The 25,059-nt window shown below is 49.1% G+C and overlaps 1 long non-coding RNA gene and 1 pseudogene across 5 annotated transcripts in view; both read right to left on the bottom strand.

The window, feature by feature from the left end:
• LOC131398262 (uncharacterized) overlaps positions 1-3,529 on the bottom strand; it is a 30,498-nt gene extending 26,969 nt beyond the window's left edge. For 2 of the 5 annotated variants that reach the window (XR_009216850.1, XR_009216847.1), the window contains exons 1-4: positions 3,482-3,514; positions 2,624-2,800; positions 1,865-2,054; positions 1,373-1,529 (exon numbers count right to left, since the gene is read on the bottom strand). This is a non-coding gene — a long non-coding RNA (uncharacterized LOC131398262). Of the gene's footprint in view, positions 1-1,372; positions 1,530-1,864; positions 2,055-2,623; positions 2,801-3,481 lie in introns of all 5 variants that reach the window. The other 3 variants (XR_009216848.1, XR_009216849.1, XR_009216851.1) reach the window with 3 other exon arrangements.
• A 9,242-nt stretch (positions 3,530-12,771) lies between these two features.
• Positions 12,772-12,951, bottom strand: LOC131398691 (U2 spliceosomal RNA; annotated as a pseudogene).
• Between the last annotated feature and the right edge of the window lie 12,108 nt (positions 12,952-25,059).

Raw genomic sequence — 25,059 nt, 5'->3', positions numbered from 1 at the left:
TTCCCCTAGGCACACGCCGCTCACCAGGGCCAAGGTGCTGAGGTGCTAGAGCCACAGAAGTCCCAGCCGCCTAGCCAGGTGACACCTCCAACCTCCGACTCCTCCAATTCTGTCCTATGCAGGTCAGGAGGACCCCACCCCACCCCAGCCTAGGGGCTCTCAGATGGGTGTCATGAGCTACTCAAGGGTTTAATGACTTGGGGGTCTAGGGTCGCCAAGTACTAACCCATAAAGGAGTTACCTTCTGTGCACATTGTGATGGTATCAAGGAACATTCATGTCACTAAAAAGGAAGGATGTGCTTTCCAGAATAAAGGACAGATCATCCCACAAAACAGCATTTGCCAAGCTTCCCCTGACGTGTGTGTGTACAGAATACAGAAATCGCATTCACCCACACCTTTCTTAGGGGTTTTCTCCTCTCTAAATGGAGATGATGCAAACCCACCTCCGAGGCGTGGTGAGAACTGAACACAGGGACAGTGTTGGATCCAGTCCCGGCACAGAGCACGAGGGGAGAAGTGTCAGCTACTCGATTCTCACACACACGTCTCCTCCTGTCCCCTATCTGCTCACTGGCCTCCACAGGGAAGGCTGTCCCGGGCCAGCCTGCAGCAGAGCCTGGCCGTGGGAACCAGGCCTTGGAGAGGCCCAGGTGGGGACACCAGGTCATGCGGCAGGGGCGTGGCCCTATGTCTGCCCCCGGGGGGGCCATGGCTTCATCTATACAATGCAGCTGGGTTCCATTCTGCACACCCACCTGAGCGTGGACCTACTTTATACCAAGCACATGCTGGGGGGCCACGGTCGGGAGCAAAACAGCTCCTGCCCCCCAGGAACTTCAAACCCAGGGAAAGGAGAATAAATGACATCCTCAGATAACCGGTGATCATTGATTCTAGTACTTCTTATAGATATCCAAATATTCAAATAAAGAAGCATGGTATTTGAAAAATATTAAACAGAAATTGGAAAAAAATGAAATCATCTAGCTAAATGAGCGGGGGTAGGGGGTGAGGAATCACTTATTTGTTGAAATTTTGGCAGGAAGCTCGTGACCTGTGAAGGCTGCTGGTTGAATGTGCAGTAGAGGCAGTGGAACAGAACCACTCTGTGAGGGAACCAAGCTCACTAGAGGGAAAACTCTGCTAAGAGCGGGGCTGTCATTACCCGTCCCCCAAATGACCTGATATAGAATCTGATCCTCCCCCAATATCTCCCTGAGGGGTCATTTTATTCATGGGCACCCACGCGAGCACCATGTGCTTCAAGCTCTGGAACAGCAAGGCGTCGACTGGCTGCACATCTCAGGACCCGGCCTTGGTCCTGCCACCCAGCAGGTGCCCCAGTGCCAACTAGTGAGCGAGCCTACCTTGAGCTGCCTGAAGCCCACGGTGACGGTGGCAGGAGAGGTGAAACTTTTAATGACCGGACAGGAGATGAAGTCCACAGGAATCCTGGCTGGCCAAGAGGGAACACCGAGTTGATCCCAGCTCTGCCTGGTCCCAGAGGACACTGGAAGCCATGGCCTGGGAGAGGTGGTGTGGGTGGGATTGGGGCTAAGGACTAGTGGGGGACATACCCTGTTTGGACTGGTATGGAGAGCAGGAAAGGGAGGCTGGGGTCTGAGGCCCTGGGCACTTCTCCAAGTGTCCTGGCCTCTAAGCAGAATAGGGTAGGGCCCAGGGCTGATGGCAGCCCCTCCCTCACTCCTACCCCCACACATTCCAAGGGATAGGCCTTGGAATGCAAAGACGGAAATGCTGAGGGCAGAGACTTCCCCAGAAGGCAGGTGCCTCAGGACCCCAGGAAGAGCAGAACCACAGGCCCTCCCTACTAAGGAAAGAAGACCCAGGAGGCTCACCCAAGTGCAGGAACCCCATGGCTAACTGGATGCAGCTCCACAGGAAGGCCAGCAGCACAGCAGAGGCAGGCACATGGAAGGTGTAGGAGACCAGGAGAGACATGATCGCCGTGGGGCCCAGAGTCACATCCCGGGAGATGTCTAGGAAGAACTACGTGAATCACCCCATGAAGGCAGAGTGGAGGTCGTACTGTGGGGGACACAGAGCGATGAGCACCCAGGAGGCACGCGGTATGCCCATGGTGTCCCGGTGTAGACGTGGGAGCACAGGGGTCTGTGTGTCCGGCATGTACTCTGGGCACACCAGCACACACAGGCAGGGGAAATGCTCACCCTCTACTATCCATAGGGTGGACCTGCAGTGATCAGGCGACCTCTTTTCTACCCAAACCCAGCTGAGGCCTAGGGTGCTACGTGTGGGAGCAGACAGACCTATGTGCTCATCTGTGAGTCTGTGTCTGAGAAAAGGTTCTTAAGGATGTGGTGAGTCACCCCACTGCCCCATCAGGCAATCCAGAACTAATGGGTGCCTGTGTGTGACAAGGGCAGTTACAGGGGCGTGTGTCTGTCAAAGGCAGTCACAGCTCTATATCATAAACCAAGGCTTTTGGGGCTCCATGGGGCTGGAGCCTTGGGTGCCCCACTTGTCTGGAGGGGATACTGTGCATTTCTGCTCTACTTCTGGGAGGGCAGTCAGGTCTGGAGTAGGGTTAGGCGGTGAGGAGGGGACATGGCTGGCAGCAGGGACAGACATCTCACCTGGGGTGGAAGTCAGGCCACCTCAGCATAGGCCAGCGCCTGGGAAATGATCTTGAGCCCAACCATCTTCAGACCCTGCACAGAGAGGTCCGGCAGTCAAGCCAGGATGGGCAGCCTCCTCTGTATGGCCGCAGGGGAGCAGCAGCCGACCCAGGGCCTTCACGGAAGAGGACATGCCTGGGGTGGGCGTGGGGGCAATACAGACTAGCACTCAGGGTCCAGGCTTCAGAGAACCTAGCAGTAGAGTGTGGGTCCAGGGGCATCAGGAGAGGCACAATCCGTCTCCCCCAGGGAGTCTGAACCAGATTCCTTAAATCACGCCCACCCTTGCAGGTCTGAGAGAGGAAGCCAACAACCTGTGCAGAGGGGACTTCAACAAAAGGTGGAATGTCCCCCCCTCCCCTGTCCCCTGCTCACTGCTCTCCCTGAATCCCACCTGCCCAAACCCTAGGTGCCTTCTCTCCCTCCATCACCGCTGGCGCGGAAGAACATGATAAACAAGTTCTCAATGAGAAGCCTAAACTCTAATTAGATTGGAATCAAGGTTTCTCTACCCAGAATTTATTTGCTTTTTTTTTTTTTCCTCCCCAGGGAATTCAACGGAGAGCAGTGCAGAGAGAAGCAGGGTCCGCGGGGGTCTCTGGTCTGGCTGCAGGGTGTGGGTGGGGGACTGGAGGCCCCGAGGGCCCGGAGGCATTCCAAGCGCGCACGATGAGGGGATCCCTCCACTGAGGACTGCAGCGCTGGAGGGGGTGTGCCCCAGCAAGGCCGAGGGCGGCGGGGACCCGGGTCGGGACGCGGTGGGTGGGGATCAGGGGTCCCCGGGCCGCCCCCTGCGTCGGTCGGGTCTCCTCTCACCGGCGACACAGCCCGGTCCTCAGCAGCTCGCCTTTCCCGCTGCCCGCCAACCTCCACGAACGCCCGGCGCCACAGTTTGCGGTCTCCGAAGGCGCCACAGCCGGGTCTTCAGGAGCCGCAGAGGGAGGGGGAGCGAGGGGCGGGGCCGGGCGGACAGGGGCGGGGCCTGCGCGCACATGACCGAGGGGCGGGGCCTGGCGCGAACCTGACTTGGGGGAGCAAGTCCGGGATCAGGACCACAGCCAGATGCCGCCTTGAGCCGACCTGCTGGGCGCTGCTGTTGGCCCTGGGGCTCTGCCGGGCGCGCCCCTGGAACGTGCTGCTGCTCCTCGGTGAGTGCGCCCCCAATGACCGGCTGCCACCGGGCACTGCCCTCCAGGGCCGCCTGTTGTCGCCCCCGACAGGTGGTCACTCGCCTCTCCCCACTAACGGTCAGTGCGGCCCCCAAGGCCATTCCCTGAGCCTCTCCCCGCTCTGCTGCATCCAGACTCTTCGTGATCAGCTAGCTCCTTGGAGAGGGAGGCAGGGGAGGCCCCACCCACTGCAGGGTCTACAGAGATCGGCCCAAACATTCAGCACCGCTGCCCTGGTGCTGACCCTGCACCCCAATCCGTGCCCAGAGCAGCCAGGGCTAACCCTGCCTGCCCCCAGCTCGCTAGGCTGCGCTTTCCAGAGCTCAGGGATCCACAGATCCCAGAGGGGGTGCCAGGAGAGGGTCTGATGCCCAACTCCCCAGAGACCAGCCAGGGTGCCCTGGGGCTCTCATCTCCTCCCTAGCGATTTTTCAGATCCCAGAGCGCTGTGGTTCAGCTCTGTTCCCCTGGCTGAAGGGCACAGTCCCCATCAAACACCTGCCCTCTGCCTCAACCCCATCCCCTCCCAGAAACCCCAGGTTCCTCCGATGCCCTGCTGTTCACCAGACTTCCAGGGCCAGGCTGTCACAAGGCAACACGACTCGTTCCTCTTTTGAGGTCTGGCCCGCTGCCAGGTTGACTCTTTCTGACTAACTTTGTGGTCTTGGGTCAGGCCCTTTAGCTGTATTATAAACAGCTCTCCACTGAGGAGCTCCCGTCAACTCCCCCTCTCCCAGAAACAGGGGCAGAGAATCTGCACGTGGATCCACATCCTGCCAGGACTGGGCTTAGTGCTGGAACCTTCCAGAGCCCGGGCGATTGTTCCCTTGGGTTAGGTCATTTCTTAGCCAGCTAGGGCTGCTATAACAAATCCCATACACTGGGGGGCTTCAACAAGACACGTTTATTTCTCACAGTTCTGGAGGCTGGAAGCCCAAGATCACAGTGCCAGAACTGTCAGTTCCCGGTAAGGATTCTCTTCCTGGCTTCCAGATGGCCACCCTCTCGCTGTGTCCTCACATGGTGCAGAAAGAGAGCTCTCCCTCTTCCTCTTCTTCTTCTTTTTTTTTTTTTTGTGAGGAAGATCGGCCCTGAGCTAACATCCATGCCAATCCTCCTCTTTTTGCTGAGGAAGATTGGCCCTGGGCTAACATCTGTGCTGATCTTCCTCCACTTTATATGGGATACCACCACAGCATGGCTTGACAAGTGGTGCGTCGGTGCGCGCCCGGGATCCGAACCTGCGAACCCTGGGCCGCCAAAGCAGAGCGCGCGCACTTAACCACTTGCGCCACCGGGCTGGCCCCCCTTCTTCTTCTTATAGGGCCACAATCCTATTGAATTAGGGCCCCACACTTATGACCTCATTTAGCCTTAGTTAAAGACCTTATCTCCAGATAGAGTCACATTGGGGGTTAGGGCTCCCACTCATGAATGTGATGGGGCACAGTTCTGTCCATGGCAGGTCCACAGCCAAGTGTTGAGACCCTCCGAGCAGGTCTGGACAAGGGCGGCTTTTCTTCCTGGCCGGTGGGCAGGATGCACATCAAACGGGTGTCACCTCAGCACCTCTGTCTGCTCAGCTGCCATCAGCTCCCGCCCCAGTGGGTCCTGCAGGATGGAGGATGACAGTCCAACAAGAGGGTGACCATCCACCTCTGTTCAAGAACCTCCTTCCCGCCTCAGTTGCCTCAGAGGGAGTTGGGACAGGTGCTGGCCCTGGGGGTTCCCACTGGCTTCTTCCAAGTGCCCCTGACCTCCTCCATCCACGGCAGACAGAAGAAGCTTGGCATGATTGTAGGAGCCGGGTGACCCTGTCCCTGGTCCCCACTGCCCAGCAGTGTGGCCTTGGGTGCTGCCCCTCACCTCTCTGGACCTCACTTGCTTTCCTGTAGGGTGAGGGGGTTGAACCAGACAATCTTCAAGGGCTCTTTAGGTTTGGGGATGGGCCCGGTGATCAGTGAGAGGCAGTAGGTGGGATGCACACACACTCTCACAGATCCTCGGACGTGCCCTGGGCATGGCTCTCCTGGCCTCTGCCTCTTGCTGTGCCTGTAGAGCCCAAGACTGCCCAGGAGTCTGCTGCGGTCATGCGTTCAGCCACCGCCTGCTAATGTGCCTACTCGAGTATCATGCCTGCTTGAGAATCATGCCCCCTGGGTATCATGCCTGCCTGGGGACCCCACACAGCCACATTTCAAGTGCCCAATAAGTGCCCTGTTTCCAAAACAGAACATTTTCATCCTGACAGACTGCTCTCTTGGGCAGCAGCTCTGAGTCTGGCCCAGGGTGTGTTCACTGAACTCATCTAACCCAAAGTGTGTCCATTACAAGTGGAATTTCAGGTTTATCACATTGGAGGCTAGAGCTATGATGATCCGGTGGAAATGGGGAAGTGAGGAGTTAAAGGAGGATCCTCTCTCTCGTTCAGAGGTTTACAACTGCGATCAATGTCTCAGTGAAGAGCTCTGACCCCACGGAGCCCAGGGAAGGTCTGAGACCCAGAGCAAAGAGCAGGGTGATGCTGTGTGAGCCAGCGTGGCCTCAACTGGAGTAGGAGGAAGGGTCAGCCCCTCTCTCTAATAACTTTCTTGTTCATGTTTGTGTCTCTAAAGATTGGATTGTCAGCAGAAGATATGAGTCGAGCCGAGGATGAAGACTCTCCAGGTAGGACCATCACTCAGGTTGGATCCAGTGGGAGGGGGTTCCCGGAGCAGTCGGCTTACACCTGCTGCTGTGGACTGAGGAAGGGGTATGTAGTCAGAAAGAAAAGGAAATATGGAGGCTTGTTTTGTTTTTTCCATATTTTAACAACTTAATAGTAAGAGGTATCATGACTATGTGCTTTGATTATTTCTGTGTTTGTAATCGTCTTGCTTTCTTATTGAAGATAATCATTTCCAGAAGACCAGTTCTTGCTGCCTTTGCTTCCACCAAACATCAGGCCTTTGGTCTGACCAGTTAGCACCTCTCGGGAACTGAGCACGAGTTACCGGGATGGGTTTTGGTTGGACTCACGATGCAGGCTGTCTGCTGGAACACAGCTCTCTCACACGCACTTGAACCTGGAGGTGGAGCTCTCCGTGGGTGTCAGGTGGTGAGAAGTCACCCCCTCCCTCTGCCCTCTCGGCTCTGGTAGTGGCACCTCCATGTTCTGTCCTCAGGTTACTCCTGCTGTAAAGGGCCTTCCCAGGGCTAAATGAGGTAAAGAATTTTTCCTCTGGGTTTTCTGCACATGTTCCTGGATCTTCTGCAGAAATGAAGGGAAGCACATCCTGGGGCACATTCCCAGCCTCCACTCCTCACCCAAATCCCAAACCCTGGACTAGGAATAAAACCCGCACTTGCCTCCCTGTGAGAGAGGCCCGTGTCCAGCTCCCTCGACACCCTCCGTGGCCGGCAGGAACCCTAGAGGACGGTGGGAGGGGCTGGGGCTGGCTTCATACACTGGCTCACAGCCCCACTGACCTGGTCTCCTGGGATTGACCAGACCTGGGACAGAGCCTCTGGGCAGAGGGGCCTGGGGGTCCCTGCTCCTCTCAGAACCCACCGCTCCAGCCAGACAGTGCTGCCCCTGCTCCCCACAGCCCAGCCATGCCCCACCCCGTGACTGGTCCTCAGGCCGGCCCAGGGCCCTCCCTCCCGGTCCTTCCAGGACTCACTGCAAACCGTGGCAGGTAGCGTGTATTTATGTGACCACACCTGCTGCAGAATCCCTGTCACCTCATGTTCAGACTAAGGGAAATTGGACAAGTTACTTTACCTCTAGTCTTGGGTTCACCCTCTCTAATGGTTCAGGGAACTTATGGGGTTGATTTAAGGTTAAAATGTGTCCCAAGGAAGATCATCTCAGGCACAGAACAGACACTGGGTGTGTGGCGTTGGTTGTCACTCTCTCCCACAGGGTCCAGAGCCAGCCCAGGTCAATAACAGTTCCTCCCGACACGCGGAGGGATCAGTCGATTGACTGGAGTGGCTGGTAATTTATCTTTATCTTTCCTCCCATGTCCCCGTACTGGAGAACAGTGTGGTTGGTGGAGGCTGACCAGGAGAAAGGGAATGGACAGTAATTAGGAGGGAAGAGGAAGGGAGGCAGTGAGGGAGAGGAGCAGGGGGGAAGGCAACGTCATGCACAGAGAGTCATGGTGACAGTGACTGCATTCTTGGAGGAACAGGGTGACACAGGCACTCATCCCTGGTCACATTCAGAGCATCTGAGGGCTGGAAAAGTGCAGTGGAGATCAGAGACCTGATCCCTCATCGCAGGCAAAAGAGTGGAGGCCGGGGGAGGCATGTAGAAACGAGGACAGAAGGGTCCTGAGGTCAGGGGTTATCCTGCCAGGAGCAGCAGGGCCCGGAGTCCTCACCTCGGCTCTGACTCTCCCCTGTCCTCTCCTCTCCCATGGCCACCCCAGCATCGCTGCTGCCCTTGTGCACTCGAAGACTACTGCGTGGATTTTGAAGACTCCGACAGAGAGAGCAGCGATGTACATGTAATTTATCTCCTCGTTCACCTCTTTTTCATTTTCTCTCTTTCTTATTCATAAACTCCTCTTTGTAGCTCCTCCCCATCTCCTCTTTCCCTCTTTTCATGGTTCTCATCCTGAAGGACCTGGCCTCATCCAGACACTTGAGGTCTTTGGATCCTCAAGGTCTATAAATCTCTCTGCAGCTCTCCTCACCCACTTTGTTAGTGTCGCCTGGGCTCTGACCCCAGTCTGCACCATTGAACTGTGTTGAGCAACCTGAATGGCCCAGACAGGGAACTGGGGAGGGAGTCAGAGGACCTGGGCCCACCCTGCTGGCTGTGCAGTCTGGCTCTGCCCAGGGCACCCCCACACGGGTGCTTTCCTGCCCTGGGGGCTCTGGACATGCACGATTGTTCTCTTCCTCCAGCTGTCAAGAAACCCTCCAGTCCTGGATTCAAGTGAAGGAGCAGAGGGAGCACTGTGGGGTGAAGAAGAACAGGAAGGGGGAATGTGAATGTGGAGGGTTAGGATGACAAGGGCAAGACAGAAAGCACACGTGTGCTCCACCGCTTCCCTCACTTCCTCGTTGGCACTTCAGGAAAACCAGCATCGAAACCAGGGTGGCTGCTACCGCATGTGACCACACAAGTGGAGACAAGAGCATGGTAAAAATCCGGGCAGGCAAGTGAAGGATGCCCTGAGCACATCTTCCCAGGGACCGGTACCCAATCCACAGGAGCCCCCAGGTTGCTGGGCTACGTCCTCCAGCAGCTGCTCTAGTTTGCAGGGGAGGGCCGCAGGGCCACCGCGTGCACCACTCCAGGGGGCGCTGTTCCCACTGTGTCCTGTGTGAAGAGCGTGCTGGAGTTGTCCTCATCTCACTCTGCAGGCCCCAGCCCTGCCCCCCAACCTCCTGAAGTCGACAGGGAGCACCACCAGTTAACCACTAGGTGTGCTGAGACACTGGGGGTGGGCCTGACCTCCCCCACCTCACGCCTCCTGGGAAAAGAGTGAAGATGACACAGGCACCTCAAGTGCCCACGTGGCAGGACAGCTCACCCGGGCCAGCTCTGCATCCCTGCGCGCCCTTAGTAGTCACAGCCTCAAGCAGGGGACCCTGCAGGATCCTAACTCAGCTGGGAGCTGCCCAACCCCTGTGGGCCCCTCAGCCTCTGTGAAGCCTGTGGAGGGCCTGGGTCCCCTCAGGGCACCATCTCTCAGGCTGAGCTTCTAGAGACTTTTCATATACATGTAAAAATCGAACACAACACAAAAACAGAAGGAAATTCAATGCAATGCTAACTTAGCGTGAGTTAAAGGGGCAAGGTTACAAGTTACTATGTCCTTATTATTCCAATATGATAATTAAATAATGAACATATATCTGGTTTTATTACACTCTGAAAAGAAGCGTCTTCTGTAAGCTTCTCATGTTGGAATATAATAAAGCTATAAAATTTATACTTTTATTATAACAGCGTGATGATTTTTTTCAAGTTGAAAATCACAGGCAAGTTTGGCTGGGGTGTTAGAAAGAAAAGGGATTCTTAGAGGAAAAGGGAGGAGCTCCAGGTCTGTCCATGTTCACTGTGCAGGTCTCATGATGGGTCATAGTGGGTGTGGGTGGAGGGGCAGGGTCCCCATGCCCACCCTGGCCCTCAGACCTCCTGCTCCTCACAGGGTCCAGGGAGTGGGACTCGGCCTTTTCCTCCTGGAAGCCCAGAGCCGCCCCTCTCCTCTGCATCACCCTCACTGTCCAGGGGACCACTCACTTGAAGGCTGCCCGGCCAAATGCCCAGGTGCCATCGCTCCTGTGGGACATTTACAGACACTCTCTGCTAACGGACAACACTCTCAGCAAGAACAATGAACAGGCCCCGGTGCCCTGTAGATCTGACCCCTGGGATCTCAGGCCCCAAGGTCACTTCCAAGGCCAAGGAGCCTTCTGGGTCCCACACATCCCCCCAGGGAGCCCTCCTCCCTCCATCTCTGCCCCTCCCCAGGGATTCCAGCACCTGTGTGTGTGTTGCACATTCTGGTTTGACACAGTGAAGACCGTGACGTGCAGGTGTCAGCCTGGGCCTCAGAGGACCTGGACTTCACCGTGTCTGGGAGCTTAAAGGAGACACGAAGCCAAGGAGCAAGGGCCACCTCCCTGCTCCTCCTCTCCCATGTCAGCGCATTAGTGCAGCGACCATGTGGGGGGATTGTGGAGAGTCAGCCTGCGTTTAGAGATGGGTTTTATACTGAAAGCTGGAGGGTTTACATTAAAGAAGATTTATCTCCCGTTAGATTTATTTTGAAAACATTTTTATGTAAAATGAAACACAAATATACACAAGCCCCCTAAACAAAGGCAGCACTCAGTGAATTACTTTGGGCGCTACACTCTGGGGAGCAGTGGTTTTCACTGTGAAAGTCCAAATGGTTCTGAGAAGCTTCTCTCAGCTCTTTGCCCTGGCCCCGCACTTCCACAGCAAATCCCAAAGGGCCTCCTTGGATCCTCCCAGCTCTCTGGCTCAATGCACCACCTTCCAAGGGTGCCGCCCCTCTAATTTTGAGCTCACTGTGTGTAATCGTGGTTATTAGTAACTTCAGGTTTCCAATCATCATCTCTATCTAATTCCAGTACATTTTCATCACCCAAAAAGAAACCCCATTCCTATTTTCAGTCAATCTCATTCTCTCCACCCCTCTCCCCGAGCTCTGGCTCTTTCTGTCTCTCTGGATTTACCGGTTTTGGACATTTCATACACATAGAACCAGATGATGTGTTGCCTTTTCTGTCTGCTTTTTTCTCAGTAAGAAATGTATTCAAGGTTCCTCCATGTTGTAACATGCATTGGTACTTCCCCCTTTTTATGGCTAAATCACATCCGTTGTATGGATATAACACATTTTGTTTTTCCATTCATCCATTGATGGACAGTTGGGTTGTTTCCACTTCTGGGCTATTATGAAAAGTGCTGCTATAAATAGTCATGTACAAGTTTTTGTGTGAACATATGTTTTTTAATTTCTCCTGTGCATATACCTAGAAGTAGAATTTCAGGGCCATACGGTAACTCTGTGTTTAACTTTTTGAGGAACTGCCAAATTATCCTCTTGTTATATTTGTACCAGCAAATGTACGAAGATTTCAATTTCTCCACATCATTGCCAACACCTATTTTCTTTTTTAAAAAAACCTTATATCCATACAAGGTGGTGTGATGTGATATCTTACTGTGGTTCTGATTTGCATTTCCCTAATGACAAATGATTTTGAACATGTTTTCATGTGCTTATTGGCAATTTGTGTCTCTTCTTTGGAGCAGTATCTATGCAAATCCTTTTTTCATTTTTAAAATTTGGTTATTTGACATTTTATTGTTGAGTGGCCAATGCTCTTTATATATTATGGATAATGGACCTTATCAGAGCTATGATTTACAAATAGTCTCTTCCATTCTGTAGGTTGTATTATACCTTTCTTGATGGTGCTCTTTGATTTTAATTTTGATAAAGTCCTACTTACTTTTCCTTTTGTTGCTTGTGCTTTGGTATCATATTTATGAATTCATAGTCAAAGGCAGATCATGAAGATTTATCCCCTTTTTTCTTCAGAGATTTGTATAGTTTACCTCATATTTAAGTCATTGATCTATTTTTGATTTAAAGTCTATTTTGCCTGATATTATATAGCTACTCCTGCTCTCTTTTGGTTACTATTTGCATGGAATATCTCTTTCCATCCTTTCATTTTCACCTGTTTGTGTATTTGGATCTCAAGTGAGTCTCTTGTAGACAGCATGGAGTTGGATCTTGTGTTTTATTCATTCTGCCCATCCAGGAGATGTCTTCTGTAAGCCTCATGGTAACCACAAAGCAAAAACCTAGAATAGATACACAAAACAGCAAAAGGAAATAGCCCATACCACCACAGAAAATCACCAATTTACAGAGGTAGGCAGAAACAGAGGGAAAAAGAAAGAATGGAAATACAAAACAACCAGAAAACAATTACAGGCATACCTTGGAAATATTCTAGGTTTGGTTCCATACCACCGCAATAAAACGAATATCACAATAAAGTGAGTCACCCAAATTTTTTGGTTTCTCAGTGCATATAAAAGTTATATTTACACTATACTGTAGTCTAGTAAGTGTACAATAGCATTATGTCTAAAAAAATATATACATACCTTAATTAAAAAATACTTTATTACTGAAAAATGCTAACCATCATCTGAGCCTTTAGTGAGTTGGAATCTTTTTCCTGGTGGAGGGTCTTGTAAAAAACACAATATCAGTGAAGCACAATAAAGTGAAGTGCAATAAAACAAAGTGTGCCTGCAATAAGTAGGCATTAGTAAGTCCTCACATATCACAGTAACTCTAAATGTAAAAGGATTGAATTTACCAATGCAAAGGTACAGAGTGGATGGCGGGTAAAAAAACCAGGGCACAACCATATGCTGCCTACAAGACACTCACTTCAGCTTTAAGGACACACACAGGCTCAAACCGAAGGGATGGAGAAAGATATTCCATGTAATTGGAAACCAAACGAAAGTAGGGGTAGCTGTGCTTATATCAGATGAAATAGACTTTAATCCGATAAGAATACGTACTACACTTGACCTTAGCCAAAAGGCTGAGAAGCGATAGACAAAATAAACTATAAGCTAAAAATGCTAACAAGAGACAAAGATTGTCATTATATAATGATGAAGGGGTCAATTTATCAAGAATATACAACAACTGTAAATATATACACACTCAACATTGGAGAACCTAAATACCTTTAGCAAATACTAGCAGATCTGAAGTGAGAAATAGACAATAAAATAATAGTAGGGGACTTCAATACCCCACTTTCAGCAAATGATAGATCATCCAGACAGAAATTCAATAAGGAAACACTGCACTTGAACCATACATTAGACCAAGTGGACCTAACAGAAATTTCTAGAACATTTCATTCAAAGGAATAGAATACATATTCCTCTCAGGTACACACGGAATATTCTCCAGGATAGACTATATGATAGACAACAAGACAAGTCTTAGCAAATTTAAGAAGACTGAAATCATACCACATATCTACATATCTTTTCTGACCACAATGGTATGAAACTAGAAATCCCTAACAAGAGGAAAGCTGGAAAATTTGCGAATATGTAGAAGTTAAACAACATACTCTTAAACAACCAATGGATTAAAGAAGAAATTAAAAGTCAAATAAAAAAATATCTTGAAACAAATGAAAATGAAACACAGCATATCAAAACTTATGGGATGCAGCAAAAGTGGTACTAAGAGGGAAGTTTACAGCAACACAGGCCTACCTCAAAAAACAAGAAAAATCTCAAACAATCTTACTCTACACCTAAAAGAACTAGAAAAAGAAGAACAAACAAAGCCAAAGGTCAGTAGAATGAAGGAAGTAATTAAAATCAGAGTAGAAATAAGTGAAATAGAGACTAAAAAACAATAGAAAGGATCAATGAAACTAAGAGCAGGTTCTTTGAGAAGATAAATAAAATTGACAAACCCTTAGCCAGACTGAGAAAAAAAGAGAGAAGACTCAAATAAACAAAATCAGAAACGAAAGAGGAGGGCCGGCCCCGTGGCTTAGCGGTTGAGTGCGCACGCTCTGCTGCTGGCGGCCTGGGTTTGGATCCCAGGCGCGCACCAACGCACTGCTTCTCTGGCCATGCTGAGGCCGTGTCCCACATACAGCAACTAGAAGGATGTGCAACTATGACATACAACTATCTACTGGGGCTTTGGGGGAAAAAATAAATAAATAAAATTATTAAAAAAAAATAAATGAAAGAGGAGAAATTACAATGGATACTACAGACAAACAAAAGATTATAAAAGAATACTTTGAAAAGCTATGTGCTAACAAATTGGATAACCTAGAAAAGATAGATAAATTCTTAGACTCATACAACCTCCCAAAACTGAATCAAGAAGAAATAGAAAATCTGAATAGATCAATCACAAGTAAAGAGATTGAAACAGTAATTAAAACCTCCCAAAAAACAAAAGTCCAGGACCAGACATCTTCTCTGGTGAATTCTACCAAATAGTCAAAGAAGATTTAACACCTATCCTTCCCAAACTCTTCTGAAAAATTGAAGAGGATGAGACATTTCATAATTCATTTTACAAGGTCAACATTACCCTGATAACAAAACCAGACAAGGACAACACAAAAAAGGAAAATTACAGGCCAATATCACTGATGAAAATAGATGCAAAAATCCTCAACAAAATATTAGCAAATTGAATACAACAATACTTTAAAATGATCATACACCATCATCAAGTGGGATTTATTCCAGGGATGCAGGGATGGTTCACCATCCACAAATCAATCAACGTAATACACACCACATTAACAAAATGAAGAATAAAAATCACAGATCATCTCAATAGATATAGAAAAAGCATTTAAAAAATCCAACATCCATTTATGATAAAAATTCTCAATAAAATGTGTATAGAAGGAAAGTACCTCAACATAATATAGGCGATATATGACAAACCCACAGCCAATATCATACTCAATGGTGAAAAACTGAAAGCTATTCCTCCGAGAACAGGAACAAGACAAGGATGCCCACTCTCACCACTCTTATTCAACATATACTAGAAGTTTTAGCCAGAGCAATTAGGCAAGAAAAAGAAATAAAAGGGAACGAAATTGGAAAGGAAGAAGCAAAACTGTCACTATTTGTGGATGACATGATTCTATATATAGAAAATTCTAAAGAATACACCAAAAAACTATTAGAAATAATCAACAAATACAGTAAAGTTTCAGAGTACAAAATCAACATAGAAAAATCAGCTGCATTTCTATACACTAACAACGAATTAGCAGAAAGAGAAATCAAGAATACAATCTGATTCACAATTGCAACAAAAAGAATAAAGTACCTAGGAATAAATTTAACCAAGGAGATGAATGACCTATACACTGAAAACTATAAGACATTATTGAAAGAAATCAAAGATGACATAAAGAAAAGGAAAGATAGTCCATGCTCATGGATTGGAAGAATAAACATAGTTAAAATGTCCATATTACCCAATGAAATCTACAGATTCAATGCAATCCCAATCAGAATCCCAATGATATTCTTCATGGAAACATAATAAAGAATCCTAAAATTTATATGGAACAACAAAATATCCCAAATAGCCAAAGCAACCCTGAGAAAAAAGAACACAGCTGGAGGTATCACACTTTCAAAATATACTACAAAGCTATAGTAATCAAAACAGCATGGTATTGGAGGAAAAACAGACACACAGATCAATGGAACAGAACTGAGAGCCCACAAATAAAACCACACATCTATGGACAGCTAATCTTTGACAATGGAGCCAAGAACACACAATGGAGAAAAGAAAGTCTCTTCAATAAATGGTGTTGGGAAAACTGGACAGCCACATGCAAAAGAATGAAAGTAGACCATTACCTTTACACCATACATAAAAATTAACTCAAAATGAATTAAAGACTTGAATGTAAGACCCGAAACCATAACACACCTAGAAGAAAACATAGGCAGTACACTCTTTGACATCAGTTTTAGCAGTATCTTTTGAATACCTTGTCTACTCAGGTAAGGGAAACAAAAGAAAAAATAAACAAATGGGACTACATCAGACTAAAAGGCTTCTGTATGGCAAAGGAAACCACCAACAAAATGAAAAGACAACCCACCAACTGGGAGAAAATATTTGCAGATCATATATCCAATAAGCGGTTAATTTCCAAAATACATAAAGAACTCATACAACTCAACAACAGCAAAAAGAACAACCCAATAAAAAATGGGCAGAGGATATGAACAGACGTTTTTCCAAAGAAGATATACGATGACCAACAGGCACCTGAAAAGATGTTCAACATCACTAATCATCAAGGAAATGCAAAGCAAAACTACAATGAGATATCACCTCACACCTGTCTGAACGGCTATAATTAACAAGACAAGAAATAACAAGTGTTGGAGAGGACATGGAGAAAAGAGAACCCTCATACACTGCTGGTGGGAATGCAAACTGGTGCAGCCACTATGGAAAACAGTATAGAGATTTCTCAAAAAATTAAAAATAGAAATACCATATGATCCAGCTATTCCAATACTGGGTATTTGTCCAAAGAACATGAAATCAACAATTCAAAAAGATTTATGCACCCCTATGTTCACTGCAGCATTATCCACATTAGCCAAGACGCAGAAGCAACCCAAGTACCCATCAACTGATGAATGGATAAAGAAGATGCGGTATATGTATACAGTGGAATACTACTCAGCCATAAAAAAAGATGGAATTGTACCATTTGCAACAACATGGATGGACCTTGAGTATATTATGCTAAGCGAAATAAATCAGACAGAGAAAGACAAATACCATATGATTTCACTCATATGTGGAAGATAAACATAGATAAGGAGAACAGATTGGTGGTTACCAGAGGGGAAGGGAGTGGGGGGATGGTAAAAGGGGTAAAGGGGCACATATGTATGGTGATAGATTAAAATCCAGACTATTGATGGTGAACACGATGCAGTCTATACAGAAACTGAAATATAATAATGTACACCTGAAATTTACACAATGTTATAAACCAATAAGACCTCAATAAAATAATTTTAAGAAAAGAAGTTGTTGATCTGACTGTCGTCACAGAAGGAGAGAGTGAGGTGCATGTGGCTCCTGATGTCCCATAGACAAGGGCTCCCACCACCAAACTCCAGCAGATCTGGGTTCATGGCCACTGGGTGGAGCAGTGGGTTGCTAACAGTGACACAGCAGTCACAGGCAGTCACTGCCAGCTGAAACATTCAGTACCTGCACAGATAGTGAAGGAAAAGAACTGGGCAGCACATTGGCCATAGGAGATGATTGTCTTACCTGTTGGCAGTGTGGCCAGGCTCTGAGGGTGATGACTGAGGGGTAGCAGGCAGCTAGCAGGGAGTGGTGGCTCAGGAAGAAGTACATTGGGGCGTGGAGTTGGACATCCACTTGGATCAGAATGATCACCCCCACATTCCCCAGAAGGGTGACTAGATGGAAACTCAGAAACACCAGGAACAGGGGAATCTCCAATTTGGGGTAGTCAGTAAAGCCCATGAGAATGAACTCTGTTACTGTGGTGAGATTATTCTTGGACATAGATTCATTGTGGACTATTGATCTGAGGATGAGAATGAAGTTAAAAAAAAAATCCCAGAATTGAAGGACAAATTCTTTCTCTCTATGGTAGAAGTTAGGTTTATATTTCTGGGCCAATTTATAGAGCTTCTTTTTGAGAAATCTTGTACCTGGCTGATTCTCCTTGGGCATCTATGTTCCTCTCCTGTATTTTTTTGGAGCTGAGACATGAGCTAGTGTTTCTGATTCAAATAAATTCTATTTATATTTGGAAATCTCTGTGAAGATAAGAGACACATAGACTCTCAGATTTGGAAAGAGTCTATCAGCATCTGTTCCAATCCCCACTGGATGCTGCAGTCTCCTCTACTGCATTCCCTCCATTGGTCACCGGCTGTATGAGCCTCCATCTGTGGACAGTTCCAGCTGTTAGTTTTCTTTTGGATCTGGATTCTCTCTCTCTTTATCTTCCACACATTGGCCTTAGTTTTACCTCTTCCAGACACAACAGTTTTAATGCCTTCTTCTCGTGAAAGCTTTTCAGAAGTTGGAAGATGATCAATCTGCTTTTTAAGTTGACTGTTCCTTCACATTACCCATTGATATATTTTTTCTTATTATGTAATTATTCAGCACACGGTCAAAATATTGCTCAGTCAGACGTTATTAGAAGAGGTTGTTTAGGGTACAAACTTGTAACTAGTAGATATAAATTTTGGAGAGCTGATGCACAGCGCAGTGATTACAGTCGACCATACTGTATTATAAACTTCAAAGTTCCCAAGAGACTAGTTCTTAATTATTCTCAACTCAAAGAAGACATGATAATTATGGGATGTGATGGAGATGTTAGCTAATGCTATAGTGGTAATCATATTGCAATATATAAATGTATCAAACCAACATGTTGTACACCTTAAACTTATACAATGTTATATGTCAATTATATCTCAGTAATAATAAAAGAAGATAACTAAAAAAAACCAAAAACCCACACAACATACCAAAACCTATGGGATGCCGTAAAAATAGTTCAGAGAGGGAAATTTATGGCAATAAATGTATATATTAGGAAAATAGAAAGATCTCAAATCAACAGCCTAACTTTATATCTCAAAAAACTAGAAAAGGAACAAACTAAGCCCAAAGTTAGCAGAAGGAAGGAAATGACAAAGATCAGAGCAGAAATAAATGAAATAGAGACCAGAAAAACAATAGAAAAGATCATGAAACTAAGAGCAGGTTTTTCAAAAAGATAAACAAAATTGAAAATCCTTTAGCTAGACTAAACAAGAAAAAAGAGAGAAGACTAGAGAAATAAAATCAGAAATGAAAGATGAGACATTACAAATGATAGTCCAGAAATACATGGGATCATATGAGAGGACTGTGAACAATTATATGCTAACAAATTGGATAACCTAGAAGAAATGAATTAATACCTGGAAACATACAAACAGTCAAGGCTGAATCAAAAGAAACAGACAATCTGAAACGACCTCAATACTCTACAAACTAATACTCAACTCTGTAAGGAAGAACGTGGTCGTCCCCATTTGTATTGTTTTTTTCTCCTCAGTTGCAGAGTCCCCCCTACAGGCTCCGCGATGGCAGAAGCACAGTAAGCCCTGAGAAATTCCCTGTGTCTCTGGACAAGGCAGCAGGTAAAGAGCCTCCTGGTGTCTGAAGAGCATGGGGGAAATGCCTTGTTTTCTTCTGTCTTTCTTCTTGCTGTTTCACATGACAGGTCGACAGAGTCCTGTGTAACTGCATGATATCACGGGGCTAAAACACTCTGAGGAACACGTCAGAGGAGCCCGTGAAGCCTGAGAATGTGGGAGAATCCTGACGAGGAGGGAGCTAGAGAAGGGGACTATTTCAGTCTGTGGATGAACCAACACAATCCTGGGCTCACCTTGAGCCACATGCACAGAACAGACCCAAAGAGGCAGAGCAGAGGCTTGAGGAACTGAGCTACCCTACAAACCCCCACTCACCTCCCAGATTAACCCCTGAGTGGGATGTCACCGTGTGGGCACAGACAGCACAGCGATGCTATGAACACTGCCCTGAGCCTGGAACAACTGCCCACGGAAGGCAAGTACAACGTGCAGCCCGACCTTCACTGTATTGATACTTCATCAACCAACAGGAAGAGAACAATGAACCATCTCCAGAGGATTTTAACGGGAACCAGAGTCTCACAGCATAAGAAGCAAACTGTCCAGGACACCATCCCAAAATCACACAACAAAACGTACAAAGAACTAGGAAAATCTGATCACTTCTCAAGGGAGAAGACAATCAACAGATCCAGCCCTGAAACAGCCCAGATGAAGGAATGATCAGACAAGGCAGCTATCTTAACCATGCTCAGTGAGGAGAACGGAAAAACTCTTGAGACTAATGGAAAGAAACATGTTCTCAGAAGAGAAAAAAAAACTATGAAAAAGAATCAAGTGCAAATTTTAGAACTTAAACATACAATATCCAAAATCAAAAATTCACTGGATAGGCTCAATAACAGAATGGAGAAACCGAGGAAAGAATCAGAAAACTTACTGATCAATAGAAACGGCAAATCTGAAGAAGAAAGAGAGAAAAAGGTTGAACAAAAACTGAGAGACCCTCAGAGATGGTGAAACAATATCAAAAGTTCTAACTTGTGAGCCATAGCAGTGTCTGAAGGAAGGTGGAAGGGGTCGGTGGAGAAGAAAATATATGAGGAAAAGAAAGGTTGAAAACTTCACAAATTCATGAAACACAGATCTAAGCTCAGAAAGCCTCAGCCTGACACACAATCAGTCTCATAAAAAAGCCACGATGAAGGCAAGTCCTGAAAGCAGTCAGGGAAAAAGACATGTCATTTACAAGAGAACAACAGTTGGAAGGGCTGTGATTACTTCCCAGAAAGCATAGAGGCCAGAAGAGAATGGATTATCACCTTTAAAGTCCTGAAAGAAAAGATCAACCCAGGACATGACAGGGAGCAAAGATCACCCTTCAGGATGGAAAGCCAAATCAAACCAAACCAAAACAAAGGCTGATGGAGATGAGGGAACTAGGAGAATTCATCACCAGACAACTGGCTACAAAATACTCTGTGAGAGGACGTTCTTGGGGCCGAGGAGAAATGACACGAGAGAGAAGCCTGGAACCTCAGGAACAGAGGAAGAGAGCAGGAGTGGCCGTCGCTGGGTAAATGTGGTGGCCTATTGTTCTCCTCTTAAATGATTTAATACATGGATGGCTTTTGAGTGAAAAAGGACACCACAGTCTCAGAGGGTGGTGTTCAAGTTCTACAAAGGTGACCCACTTGATGACTATGACAGAGTGAAGGTAGAAGAATCTACACGGCTGTAAGGCTTCTACATTTTATTTAACTGGTAAAATATTAACTCTAATTTGACCGTGAAATGATTAATATACACAGTGTTACTCCCAGAACTCAACTAAATAATAATTAAAACTCACACTTGAAAAATGGGAAAATCTCAATAGTCCTATACAGTATTTAGGAAATACGAATAAGGCAGCGAAAACATTCACATACAGGTGTTTTGAGAATACTAGTTTTGTTTCTGTTGGTTAATTTCTCAGCAGTGGGATGGTTGGGTCATTGTATGTCCCTCCCAGTCTGCCCTGGCCGTCATGTCAGGGGTCACCCTTGCAGCATGTGGGTGGCGTGGGCACTTCTGCTCTTAGCGGCTCTCCCCTCCAGTGTTCCCAGGGGAAATGGCAGGAGGACACACAGGTGCTGACCCCAAAGCTGCCACCTCGTGCAGGGGCTGCTGACCTAGGAACGTGCTGCCCAGCAGCTCCCCCTCCGCTGGGCAGGAACCCCGTCCTGGACAGTTAGTTCCCTGACAGCTCGGGGTCCGGCCGGGGGAAAAGGGGCCGCTGCCCCGCCAATAAGATCTTCAACCTCAAGGCAAACACCTCCAACTCCTGGATCCCAGGAGATCGGGAAGCACCTGAGGGTCCCCGAGGACCTGCACCTTTGCCCTCCCCAGGACCTCGCGCATCCTCTGCGCAAGCGCCCTTCTGTCCAGAATCTTTTTGCGCGCCCCTCCCTCGAGGGCCCCGTGCACACGCACCCATTCTTCGCTCATACATTGCAAAGCTGCATCCTAGCAACAGGCCAAACGGTGCCCACTTCGCCTTTGGCCCAGTAGGCAGCTGAAGAGGCTCTGAGCCCAGCTCGCTATCGAGGGACAGACCTCACCCGCGTGCTCCATGGGCGGTTACCTGGGCCTGCTCTGCCCCTCACCCCCTCCCTGGCCACTGGGGGCAGCACTTGCTAAGAGGGCTCCACCAACTGCCACCCGCTCACCAAGCCCCCGCCAACGGCCCTTGGCTGGCGGGGAGTGGCGGGGTCGGGATCACCCAGCTGTCCATGCCCCTGGGTCAACTCACAGGCCATCCTACAAGTATGTCATCCTCGCCTTGTCATAGCAACTCCCAGACCACATGCCATGGTCCAGCAGACCCTGCGCTCCTTTCTGGGGGTCCTCACCTCCATCTGCAGGCCTGGCCAGCACAGGAAGGCAGTGCTGTCTGCTCACACCTCCAAGATGTCCCGCAGCTCAGCATCCACAGTGGGCAAAGTCACTCTCTGTGTGGTCAAGGAGCAGGAAGTCACTCTGATGCCACCCACAACACCCAGGGGTGCCCAAGAACACTGCACAGAGAAGATCATGCTGAGGACACTGGGATAGAGCAGGAAAGGGATGGCCAGGCAGGAGGAAGACCCTGCAGTCATAGGGAGGCAGGACCATCAGGGAATGGGCCCCGATGGCACTGGGGGTGCACAGCCCACTTTCAGGCCCCTGGGGGTCCATGGAGGCCTCTCTTCCTTCTTGCCCAGGCCTGAGCCTCTGCAGAGAAATGTCCACACCATGAGCTCAGAAGATGGACCCGACAAGAAATCCCAGACCTCGCGTATGAGCTCCTGCCCCAAACGAAATGCCGTCACGAGGCATAGAGCTCCCCTGAGGGCTCCCGCCAGCGCACAGGAGGAGGGGTCGGGCCGCATCCCACTTCCACCTGCCCCAGAGATCCTCAAAGAAAGACAGCCAGGAGGGCCCCGGACCTCCCTCTGCAGCTTCAGTGCTTCCCCAGAGGAGGACCCAGCATGGAAAGGCTGCAGAGGCAACAACAGGCCAGACACATACCCGGAGGAACCGCTCACCCACATCTGACAGTTCCAGGCCCCGAAAACACAGCATTCCCCTATTGCCACACAGGTGAGGGGACCCTCTGAGGCTGCCACCACCCCCAGACTTGGGTTTTGGAGTCACTGCTGAAGACCTAGACTCCGAGAAGGAAGCAGCACTCCAGCGCATCCACAGTGCACTGCGGGGTGGCTGTGGCCATCTGGGACAGCGGCACCACCCAGCCTTCCTGTTCTGTCCCCTGCCTGATGAGCGACTGCCCCTCCACCAGCTGTCCCTCCAGCCCCCAGCATGAACGCACACCTGGAGAAACGCAGGAAGATCCAAGACTCCCCAGCCCAGGGGCCGTCCTGGACTCTGCTGGAGGGGCCACCTCTGGGCATCCTTTGTCTGGGAGGAAGCACAGTTCACCAGGCCCCCCTTCTCGCTGTCAGAGCCCCTTCCAGGCACCTCGTCACACTCACTGCCCTCAGCCCCACCACCTTGCTGAGCCCCGCTTCCTCCCCAGGATCAGGCAGGGCTGACCTGTCTGCTAGGCCCCCAAACCCCTCCACCCCTGCTCCCTCCCCTGCACCAGGCATGGACTGTGCAGTCAGAAGCCCAACTCCTGACTGGCCCGCCCCTGCAGCTGCTGCAGCGTCCCTCCCCCCTCCATGTGGAAGCCCACGTGGGGGCCCCCTCTGAGTACAGGGGGAGGAGGCCATCTGCAACCCAAGGCCTCAGTCCCAGCTGCAGCACATGCCAGCGCTGCCTTCCCTGCAGCTCCCCGCACCCTAGAATGGAGACCCCCACCCATGTGCATAGACTCTTCTGTCTCCCCCTCACAGAGCCCCCTCCCATCACTGATCCCAGTGCCCCTCCCTCCACCCGCCTGCAAACCACTTCTGCAGCCAGTTCCAGCCCTTCATCCAGCACATCTGCAGGTCTGGCTCCCCAGCCAGCTTCTGACACTGCGGTCACCCCCATGGACACCACTCCACCTTCCCAGCCTCTCCTCCTGGAGTTCCCCGTGGCTCCAGCGGGAGCTTCTTCCCATTTAGCCAGGCCCTCCAGGCACGCCTCAGTGACAGCATGGCCTCAGTGACAGTCACCACCAGCCTGCCTGAGCTGAGGTTCTGCGGCCCCACCCCAACTTTGAAACTTCCCGTTAACCCTGGAGCCACTGTCCAGGCCATATTAGGGACCCCCAATGGTGAGCAGCAAGGAGCCACCATGTTTGACAGCTCTCCCCGGTATGGAAAACTGGCTGCTCCAGCCCCAGCCTGGGCCCTGTTATGAGAGGTTTGGGGATTCGATCGGAGACGTAAAAGAAACTTTCCACTCCAAACAAATGGACTGAAGGTATATTTTATTATATAGAGGATAGTAAAGGCAATAGTCCACAAACAGATCCGAATAGGTCAAATAATAAGAGGGAAAAAACACCAGCTCGACTGGAAAGGGAAAACATCCACATCGGCTGAGATAGCAGCAGATCCGAATAGGTCATATAATAAGAGGGAAAAACATCAGATCGATCGGAAAGGGAAACACCAGATCGACTGAAAGGAAATGACAAAATCAACCGGAAAGAGAAACACCAGGTTGACCGAAAAGAGAACACATCAGATCAATTACTTCACAATAAATCAGTTACTCACAACATCCACGCCCCACTGCCGGGAGAGTCCTGTCAATCGACACGGCTGGGCAAGGATCACACGTCCTGGGCAAGGCGTCCCTTCCACAGGCAGAACTCTCACCAGGTCTCAGTCTCCAGCAGTTTATATAAGCAGTTACAGAGTTTACAGAGCAAGCATCTAGTGTTCCCACGCACAAATGGTTATCAGTGGCGTACGTGCACTGAGCCCCCTGGCTATCGTCCCAGGCCAGCAGTTGTGTACGTGCATTGTTTACCCTGGTTATCGTTCCGGCCCGGCACAGGTGGCCAGTCTGTCCCAGGCTGTGGCGCCCAAAGGGCCTTGAAATTTTTACACATTGCAACTATCTCCATGGGAGAAGGGCCAGTTCCCACCATGCAGAAAGCAGCTTTTATATTTCTTTTTGTGCTGGTGGCTGTAGGTCAATGGAGCAGCCAAACATGGCTGTACTCATGTCAAGACAGCCCCAACCTTGGCTCCAGGCCAGCCAGCCTTGGGCAGCACCACACAGGCAGCTTTTGGGGGCTTATTGCCCACAGCTTCCACCCTGAGCACCCACGCCAGCACCTGGCCAGCCTTTGCTGCCACCCCCGCTGTATTCCCCTCTGGCACAGCCACTGCCTCTGGCTTTGCAGCTGCCACCTGCATGCCCAGTGCTGTGACCTTTGCTGGGCCCCACATGGCAGCACCGCTCAACATCTGGCAGCACGAGCCCAGCCCCCTTCAGGATGGGGGTTTCGGCAGCACCTCTGGGCTTTGGGAGCAGAGAGGTTGTGT

Source organism: Diceros bicornis, chromosome 35 (assembly GCF_020826845.1).
Source record: "Diceros bicornis minor isolate mBicDic1 chromosome 35, mDicBic1.mat.cur, whole genome shotgun sequence".
Lineage (NCBI taxonomy): Eukaryota > Metazoa > Chordata > Mammalia > Perissodactyla > Rhinocerotidae > Diceros > Diceros bicornis.
This window is presented reverse-complemented; position numbering and strand designations above follow the sequence as displayed.